Consider the following 10,319-nt stretch of genomic DNA (forward strand, 5'->3'; position numbering starts at 1 on the left):
TTCTATAGGAGAGTTATGTGGTAGGAGAGTTCTATAGGAGAGTTACATTTACATTTACATTTAAGTCATTTAGCAGACGCTCTTATCCAGAGCGACTTACAAATTGGTGAATTCACCTTCTGACATCCAGTGGAACAGCCACTTTACAATAGTGCATCTAAGTCATTAAGGGGGGGGGGGTGAGAAGGATTACTTATCCTATCCTAGGTATTCCTTGAAGAGGTGGGGTTTCAGGTGTCTCCGGAAGGTGGTGATTGACTCCGCTGTCCTGGCGTCGTTAGGGAGTTTGTTCCACCATTGGGGGGCCAGAGCAGCGAACAGTTTTGACTGGGCTGAGCGGGAACTGTACTTCCTCAATGGTAGGGAGGCGAGCAGGCCAGAGGTGGATGAACGCAGTGCCCTTGCTTGGGTGTAGGGCCTGATCAGAGCCTGGAGGTACTGCGGTGCCGTTCCCCTCACAGCTCCGTAGGCAAGCACCATGGTCTTGTAGCGGATGCGAGGAGCTTCAACTGGAAGCCAGTGGAGAGAGCGGAGGAGCGGGGTGACGTGAGAGAACTTGGGAAGGTTGAACACCAGACGGGCTGCGGCGTTCTGGATGAGTTGTAGGGGTTTAATGGCACAGGCAGGGAGCCCAGCCAACAGCGAGTTGCAGTAATCCAGACGGGAGATGACAAGTGCCTGGATTAGGACCTGCGCCGCTTCCTGTGTGAGGCAGGGTCGTACTCTGCGGATGTTGTAGAGCATGAACCTACAGGAACGGGCCACCGCCATGATGTTGGTTGAGAACGACAGGGTGTTGTCCAGGATCACGCCAAGGTTCTTAGCGCTCTGGGAGGAGGACACAATGGAGTTGTCAACCGTGATGGCGAGGTCATGGAACGGGCAGTCCTTCCCCGGGAGGAAGAGCAGCTCCGTCTTGCCGAGGTTCAGCTTGAGGTGGTGATCCGTCATCCACACTGATATGTCTGCCAGACATGCAGAGATGCGATTCGCCACCTGGTCATCAGAAGGGGAAAGGAGAAGATTAATTGTGTGTCGTCTGCATAGCAATGATAGGAGAGACCATGTGAGGTTATGACAGAGCCAAGTGACTTGGTGTATAGCGAGAATAGGAGAGGGCCTAGAACAGAGCCCTGGGGGACACCAGTGGTGAGAGCGCGTGGCGAGGAGACAGATTCTCGCCACGCCACCTGGTAGGAGCGACCTGTCAGGTAGGACGCAATCCAAGCGTGGGCCGCGCCGGAGATGCCCAACTCGGAGAGGGTGGAGAGGAGGATCTGATGGTTCACAGTATCGAAGGCAGCCGATAGGTCTAGAAGGATGAGAGCAGAGGAGAGAGAGTTAGCTTTAGCAGTGCGGAGCGCCTCCGTGATGCAGAGAAGAGCAGTCTCAGTTGAATGACTAGTCTTGAAACCTGACTGATTTGGATCAAGAAGGTCATTCTGAGAGAGATAGAGGGAGAGCTGGCCAAGGACGGCACGTTCAAGAGTTTTGGAGAGAAAAGAAAGAAGGGATACTGGTCTGTAGTTGTTGACATCGGAGGGATCGAGTGTAGGTTTCTTCAGAAGGGGTGCAACTCTCGCTCTCTTGAAGACGGAAGGGACGTAGCCAGCGGTCAGGGATGAGTTGATGAGCGAGGTGAGGTAAGGGAGAAGGTCCCCGGAAATGGTCTGGAGGAGAGAGGAGGGGATAGGGTCGAGCGGGCAGGTTGTTGGGCGGCCGGCCGTCACAAGAAGCGAGATTTCATCTGGAGAGAGAGGGGAGAAAGAGGTCAGAGCACAGGGTAGGGCAGTGTGAGCAGAACCAGCGGTGTCGTTTGACTTAGCAAACGAGGATCGGATGTCGTCGACCTTCTTTTCAAAATGGTTGACGAAGTCATCTGCAGAGAGGGAGGAGGGGGGAGGGGGAGGAGGATTCAGAAGGGAGGAGAAGGTGGCAAAGAGCTTCCTAGGGTTAGAGGCAGATGCTTGGAATTTAGAGTGGTAGAAAGTGGCTTTAGCAGCAGAGACAGAGGAGGAAAATGTAGAGAGGAGGGAGTGAAAGGATGCCAGGTCCGCAGGAGGCGAAGTTTTCCTCCATTTCCGCTCGGCTGCCCGGAGCTCTGTTCTGTGAGCTCGCAATGAGTCATCGAGCCACGGAGCGGGAGGGGGAGGACCGAGCCGGCCTGGAGGATAGGGGACATAGAGAGTCAAAGGATGCAGAAAGGGAAGAGAGGAGGGTTGAGGAGGCAGAGTCAGGAGAAAGGTTGGAGAAGGTATGAGCAGAGGGAAGAGATGAAAGGATGGAAGAGGAAAGAGTAGCGGGGGAGAGAGAGCGAAGGTTGGGACGGCGCGATACCATCCGAGTAGGGGCAGTGTGGGAAGTGTTGGATGAGAGCGAGAGGGAAAAGGATACAAGGTAGTGGTCGGAGACTTGGAGGGGAGTTGCAGTGAGGTTAGTGGAAGAACAGCATCTAGTAAAGATGAGGTCGAGCGTATTGCCTGCCTTGTGAGTAGGGGGGAAGGTGAGAGGGTGAGGTCAAAAGAGGAGAGGAGTGGAAAGAAGGAGGCAGAGAGGAATGAGTCAAAGGTAGACGTGGGGAGGTTAAAGTCGCCCAGGACTGTGAGAGGTGAGCCGTCCTCAGGAAAGGAGCTTATCAAGGCATCAAGCTCATTGATGAACTCTCCGAGGGAACCTGGAGGGCGATAAATGATAAGAATGTTAAGCTTGAAAGGGCTGGTAACTGTGACAGCATGGAATTCAAAGGAGGCGATAGATAGATGGGTAAGGGGAGAGAGAGAGAATGACCACTTGGGAGAGATGAGGATCCCGGTGCCACCACCCCGCTGACCAGAAGCTCTCGGGGTGTGCGAGAACACGTGGGCGGACGAAGAGAGAGCAGTAGGAGTAGCAGTGTTATCTGTGGTGATCCATGTTTCCGTCAGTGCCAGGAAGTCGAGGGACTGGAGGGAGGCATAGGCTGAGATGAACTCTGCCTTGTTGGCCGCAGATCGGCAGTTCCAGAGGCTACCGGAGACCAGGAACTCCACGTGGGTCGTGCGCGCTGGGACCACCAGATTAGGGTGGCCGCGGCCACGCGGTGTGGAGCGTTTGTATGGTCTGTGCAGAGAGGAGAGAACAGGGATAGATAGACACATAGTTAACAGGGTACAGAAGAGGCTACGCTAATGCAAAGGAGATTGGAATGACAAGTGGACTACACGTCTCGAATGTTCAGAAAGTTAAGCTTACGTAGCAAGAATCTTATTGACTAAAATGATTGAAATGAAACAGTACTGCTGGAGTAGGCTAGCTGGTAGTGGCTGCGATGTTGACACTACACTAATCAAGTCGTTCCGTCGAGTGTAATAGTTTCTACAGTGCTGCTATTCGGGGGCTAGCTGGCTAGCTAGCAAGGTTGATTGCGTTCCGTTACTTAAAAGAACGACAATAGCTGGCTGGCTAACCTAGAAAATCGCTCTAGGCTACACAATTGTCTTAGATACAAAGACGGCTATGTGGAGGGATAGTTCTATAGGAGAGTTATGTGGAGGGAGAGTTCTATAGGAGAGTTATGTGGTAGGAGAGTTCTATAGGAGAGTTATGTGGAGGGATAGTTCTATAGGAGAGTTATGTGGAGGGAGAGTTCTATAGGAGAGTTATGTGGAGGGAGAGTTCTATAGGATTGTTATGTGGTAGGAGAGTTCAATAGGGGAGTTATGTGGTAGGAGAGTTCTATAGGGGAGTTATGTGGAAGGAGAGTTCTATAAGACAGTTATGTGGTGGGAGAGTTCTATAGGAGAGTTATGTGGAGGGAGAGTTCCTTCGGAGAGTTATGTGGAGGGAGAGTTCTATAGGGGAGTTATGTGGAGGGAGAGTTCTATAAGACAGTTATGTGGTGGGAGCGTTCTATAGGAGAGTTATGTGGTGGGAGAGTTCTATAGGAGAGTTATGTGGAGGGAGAGTTCTATAGGAGAGTTATGTGGTAGGAGAGTTCTATAGGAGAGTTATGTGGAGGGATAGTTCTATAGGAGAGTTATGTGGAGGGAGAGTTCTATAGGAGAGTTATGTGGAGGGAGAGTTCTATAGGAGAGTTATGTGGTAGGAGAGTTCTATAGGAGAGTTATGTGGAGGGATAGTTCTATAGGAGAGTTATGTGGAGGAGAGTTCTATAGGGGAGTTATGTGGAGGGAGAGTTCTATAGGAGAGTTATGTGGTAGGAGAGTTCTATAGGGGAGTTATGTGGTTGTTGAGTTCTATAGGGGAGTTTTGTGGAGGGAGAATTCTATAGGAGTGTTAAGTGGTGGTAGAGTTCTATAGGATTGTTATGTGGTAGGAGAGTTCAATAAGGGAGTTATGTGGTAGGAGAGTTCTATAGGGGAGTTATGTTGTAGGAGAGTTCTATACGAGAGTTATGTGGAGGGAGAGTTCTATAGGGGAGTTATGTGGTAGGAGAGTTCTATAGGGGAGTTGTGTGGTAGTAGAGTTGTATAGGAGAGTTATGTGGTGGGAGAGTTGTATAGGAATGTTCTAAAGGAGGGTTATGTGGTAGGAGAGTTCAATAGGGGAGTTATGTGGTAGGAGAGTTCTATTGGGGAGTTATGTGGTAGGAGAGTTCTATAAGACAGTTATGTGGTGGGAGAGTTCTATAGGAGAGTGATGTGGAGTTATGTGGAGGGAGAGTTCTATAAGACAGTTATGTGGTGGGAGCGTTCTATAGGAGAGTTATGTGGTAGGAGAGTTCTATAGGAGAGTTATGTGGAGGGATAGTTCTAAAGGAGAGTTATGTGGAGGGATAGTTCTATAGGAGAGTTATGTGGAGGGAGAGTTCTATAGGAGAGTTATGTGGAGGGAGAGTTCTGTAGGAGAGTTATGTGGAGGGAGAGTTCTTTTGGAGAGTTATGTGGTAGGAGAGTTCTATAGGGGAGTTATGTGGTAGGAGAGTTCTATAGGGGAGTTATGTGGTGGGAGAGTTCTATAGGAGAGTTCTAAAGGAGAGTTATGTGGAGGGAGAGGTCTATAGGAGAGTTATGTGGAGGGAGAGTTATGTGGAGGGAGAGTTCTATAGGACAGTTATGTGGTGGGAGCGTTCTATAGGAGAGTTATGTGGTAGGAGAGTTCTATAGGAGAGTTATGTGGTGGGAGAGTTCTATAGGAGAGTTATGTGGTAGGAGAGTTCTATAGGAGAGTTATGTGGTGGGAGAGTTCTATAGGAGAGTTATGTGGAGGGAGAGTTCTATAGGACAGTTATGTGGTGGTAACGTTCTATAGGAGAGTTATGTGGTGGGAGAGTTCTATAGGATTGTTATGTGGTAGGAGAGTTCAATAGGGGAGTTATGTGGTAGGAGAGTTCTATAGGGGAGTTATGTGGTAGGAGAGTTGTATAGGAGAGTTATGTAGTGGGAGAGTTGTATAGGAGAGTTCTAAAGGAGGGTTATGTTGAGGGAGAGTTCTATAGGAGAGTTATGTGGAGGGAGAGTTCTATAGGGGAGTTATGTGGTAGGAGAGTTCTACAAGACAGTTATGTGGTGGGAGAGTTCTATAGGAGAGTTATATGGAGGGAGAGTTCCTTCGGAGAGTTATGTGGAGGGAGAGTTCTATAGGGGAGTTATGTGGAGGGAGAGTTCTATAGGAGAGTTATGTGGTAGGAGAGTTCTATAGGGGAGTTATGTGGAGGGAGAGTTCTATAGGAGAGTTATGTGGTAGGAGAGTTCTATAGGGGAGTTATGTGGTAGTTGAGTTCTATAGGGAGTTATGTGGTGGTAGAGGTTATGTGGAGAAGTTTTTATGTGGTAGGAGAGTTCTATAGGGGAGTTATGTGGAGGGAGAGTTCTATGGAGAGTTATGTGGTAGGAGAGTTCTATAGGGGAGTTATGTTAGGAGAGTTCTATAGGAGAGTTATGTGGTGGGAGAGTTCTATAGGGATGTTTGTTATGTGGTAGGAGAGTTCAATAAGGGAGTTATGTGGTAGGAGAGTTCTATAGGAGAGTTATAGGGGAGTTATGTAGGGTAGGAGAGTTCTATAGGATAGTTATGTAGTTCTATAGGAGAGTTATGTGGAGGGATAGTTCTATGGTTATGTGGGGGAGAGTTCTATAGGGGAGTTATGTGGTAGGAGAGTTCTATAGGGGAGTTATGTGGTAGGAGAGTTGTATAGGAGAGTTATGTGGGAGAGGTATAGGAGAGTTATGTTGAGGAATGTTCTAAAGGAGAGTTATGTGTGGGGAGAGTTATGTAGGAGAGTTCAATAGGGGGAGTTCTATAGGGGAGTGGTAGGAGAGTTCTATAGGGAGAGTTATGTGGTAGGAGAGTTCTATAAGAGGGGAGTTATGTGGTGGGAGAGTTGTATAGGAGAGTTCTATGGGAGATGTGGAGTTATGTGGAGGAGAGTTCTATAGGAGAGTTATATAAGACAGTTATGTGGTAGGAGAGTTCTATAGGAGAGTTATGTGGTAGGAGAGTTCTATAGGAGAGTTTTGTGGTAGGAGAGTTCTATATGGGAGAGTTATGTGGAGGGAGAGTTCTATAGGAGAGTTATGGGAGGTTCTATATGGGAGTTATGTGGAGGGAGAGTTCTATAGGGCAGTTATGTGTAGGGGAGTTATGTGGGAGAGTTCTATAGGGGAGTTATGGAGGAGAGTTTATGTGGATGGGATAGTTCTATAGGAGAGTTATGTGGTTAGGAGAGTTCTATAGGAGAGTTATGTGGAGGGAGAGTTTGTGGAGGGAGGTTCTATAGGGGAGTTATGTGAGTAGGAGAGTTCTATAGGGAGAGTTATGTGGTAGGAGAGTTCTATAGGAGAGTTATGTGGAGGGAGAGTTCTATAGGAGAGTTATGTAGGAGAGTTCTATAGGAGAGTTATGTGGTAGGAGCAGTTCTATAGTTCCTTAGGAGTGTTGTTATGTGGTAGGAGAGTTCTATAGGAGAGTTTTTGTGGTAGGAGAGTTATGGGAAAGTTCTATGGTGGGAGAGTTCTATAGGAGAGTTATGTTGTGGGAGAGTTCTATAGGAGAGTTATGTGGAGGGAGAGTTCTATAGAGAGTTATGTGTGGAGGGAGAGTTCTTGGAGAGTTATGTGGAGGGAGAGTTCTATAGGGGAGTTATGTGGAGGGAGAGTTCTATAGGGGAGTTATGTGGTAGGAGAGTTCTATAGGGGAGTTAGTTATGTAGTGGGAGAGTTGTATAGGAGAGTTCTAAAGGAGGGTTATGTTGAGGGAGATTTCTATAGGAGAGTTATGTGGAGGGAGAGTTCTATAGGAGAGTTATGTGGAGGGAGAGTTCCTTCGGAGAGTTATGTGGAGGGAGAGTTCCTTCGGAGAGTTATGTGGAGGGAGAGTTCTATAGGACAGTTATGTGGTAGGAGAGTTCTATAGGGGAGTTATGTGCTAGGGAGAGTACTACAGGAGAGTTCTAAAGAAGAGTTATGTGGAGGGAGAGATCTATAGGAGAGTTATGTGGTAGGAGAGTTCTATAGGGGAGTTATGTGGTAGGAGAGTTCTATAGGGGAGTTATGTGGTGGGAGAGTTCTATAGGAGAGTTTTGTGGTAGGAGAGTTCTATGGGAGAGTTCTATGGGAGAGTTATGTGGTAGGAGCATTCTATAGGATAGTCATGTGTTAGGAGAGTACTATAGGAGAGTTATATGGAGGGAGAGTTCTATAGGACAGTTATGTGGTAGGAGAGTTCTATAGGAGAGTTATGTGGTAGGAGAGTTCTATAGGAGAGTTTTGTGGTAGGAGAGTTCTATGGGAAAGTTCTATGGGAGAGTTATGTGGAGGGAGAGTTCTATAGGAGAGTTATGTTGTGGGAGAGTTCTATATGGGAGTTATGTGGAGGGAGAGTTCTATAGGGGAGTTATGTGGAGGGAGAGTTATATAGGGGAGTTCTGTGGAGGGAGAGTTCTATAGGGGAGTTATGTGGAGGGAGAGTTCTATAGGGGAGTTATGTGGAGGGAGAGTTCTATAGGGGAGTTATGTGGAGGAAGAGTTCTATAGGGGAGTTATGTGGAGGGAGAGTTCTATAGGGGAGTTATGTGGTAGGAGAGTTCTATAGGGGAGTTGTATAGGAGAGTTATGTGGTGGGAGAGTTGTATAGGAGAGTTCTAAAGGAGGGTTATGTGGTAGGAGAGTTCAATAGGGGAGTTATGTGGTAGGAGAGTTCTATAGGGGAGTTATGTGGTAGGAGAGTTCTATAAGACAGTTATGTGGTGGGAGAGTTGTATAGGAGAGTTCTAAAGGAGGGTTATGTGGTAGGAGAGTTCTATACGAGAGTTATGTGGAGGGAGAGTTCTATAGGGGAGTTATGTGGTAGGAGAGTTCTATAGGGGAGTTGTGTGGTAGGAGAGTTGTATAGGAGAGTTATGTGGTGGGAGAGTTGTATAGGAAAGTTCTAAAGGAGGGTTATGTTATGTTGTAGGAGAGTTCAATAGGGGAGTTATGTGGTAGGAGAGTTCTATTGGGGAGTTATGTGGTAGGAGAGTTCTATAAGACAGTTATGTGGTGGGAGAGTTCTATAGGAGAGTGATGTGGAGTTATGTGGAGGGAGAGTTCTATAAGACAGTTATGTGGTGGGAGCGTTCTATAGGAGAGTTATGTGGTGGGAGAGTTCTATAGGAGAGTTATGTGGAGGGATAGTTCTATAGGAGAGTTATGTGGAGGGAGAGTTCTATAGGAGAGTTATGTGGAGGGAGAGTTCTATAGGAGAGTTATGTGGTAGGAGAGTTCTATAGGAGAGGTTTGTGGTAGGAGAGTTCTATGGGAAAGTTCTATGGGAGAGTTTGGTGGAGGGAGAGTTCTATAGGAGAGTTATGTTGTGGGAGAGTTCTATATGGGAGTTATGGAGAGTTATGGGGAGGGGGAGAGTTCTATAGGGGAGGTATGTGGAGGAGAGTTATATAGGGGAGTTATGTGGAGGGAGAGTTCTATAGGGGAGTTATGTGGAGGGAGAGTTCTATAGGGGAGTTATGTGGAGGAAGAGTTCTATAGGGGAGTTATGTGGAGGGAGAGTTCTATAGGGGAGTTATGTGGTAGGAGAGTTCTATAGGGGAGTTATGTGGTAGGAGAGTTCTATAGGGGAGTTATGTGGTAGGAGAGTTCTATAAGACAGTTATGTGGTGGGAGAGTTGTATAGGAGAGTTCTAAAGGAGGGTTATGTTGTAGGAGAGTTCAATAGGGGAGTTATGTGGTAGGAGAGTTCTATAGGGGAGTTATGTGGAGGGAGAGTTCTATAAGACAGTTATGTGGTGGGAGCGTTCTATAGGAGAGTTATGTGGTGGGAGAGTTCTATAGGGGAGTTATGTGGAGGGAGAGTTCTATAAGACAGTTATGTGGTGGGAGCGTTCTATAGGAGAGTTATGTGGTGGGAGAGTTCTATAGGAGAGTTATGTGGTAGGAGAGTTCTATGGGAGAGTTATGTGGAGGGATAGTTCTATAGGAGAGTTATGTGGAGGGAGAGTTCTATAGGAGAGTTATGTGGTAGGAGAGTTCTATGGGAGAGTTATGTGGTGGGAGAGTTCCTTAGGAGAGTTCTGTGGAGGCAGAGTTATATAGGAAAGTTATGTGGTGGGTAGTTCTGGCCCTTTACTATTCTAACACTAGTAGGTCTACATTTACATTTACATTTAAGTCATTTGGCAGACGCTCTTATCCAGAGCGACTTACAAATTGGTGAATTCACCTTATGACATCCACCATCCCTCCTTCCCTCCATCCCACCATCCCTCCTTCCCTCCATCCCACCCACCCCCCCACCCCCCCACCATCCCTCCTTCACTCCATCCCACCATCCCTCCTTCCCTCCATCCCACCCACCACCCACCCCCCCACCATCCCACCATCCCTCTCTCCCTCCCACCCTCCATCCCACCTCCCACCATCCTTCCCTCCCTCCATCCCACCCACCACCCATCCCACCTCCCCACCATCCCTCCCTCCATCCCACCCTCCATCCCAACATTCCTCCACCCCAACATCCCTCCCTCCCTCCCTCCCTCCATCCCTCTATCTAGTTGTAGTCTAAACCTGGCCCTTTACTATTCTAACACTAGTAGGTCTAAACCTGGCCCTTTACTATTCTAACACTAGTAGGTCTAAACCTGGCCCTTTACTATTCTAACACTAGTAGGTCCTTTAATATTCTAACACTAGTAGGCCCTTTACTATTCTAACACCAGTAGGTTTAGACCTGGCCCTTTACTATTCTAACACTAGTAGGTCCTTTACTATTCTAACACTAGTAGGCCCTTTACTATTCTAACACTAGTAGGCCCTTTACTATTCTAACACTAGTAGGCCCTTTACTATTCTAACACCAGTAGGTTTAGACCTGGCCCTTTACTATTC

Source organism: Oncorhynchus masou, unplaced genomic scaffold (genome assembly GCF_036934945.1).
Source record: "Oncorhynchus masou masou isolate Uvic2021 unplaced genomic scaffold, UVic_Omas_1.1 unplaced_scaffold_1058, whole genome shotgun sequence".
NCBI lineage: Eukaryota > Metazoa > Chordata > Actinopteri > Salmoniformes > Salmonidae > Oncorhynchus > Oncorhynchus masou.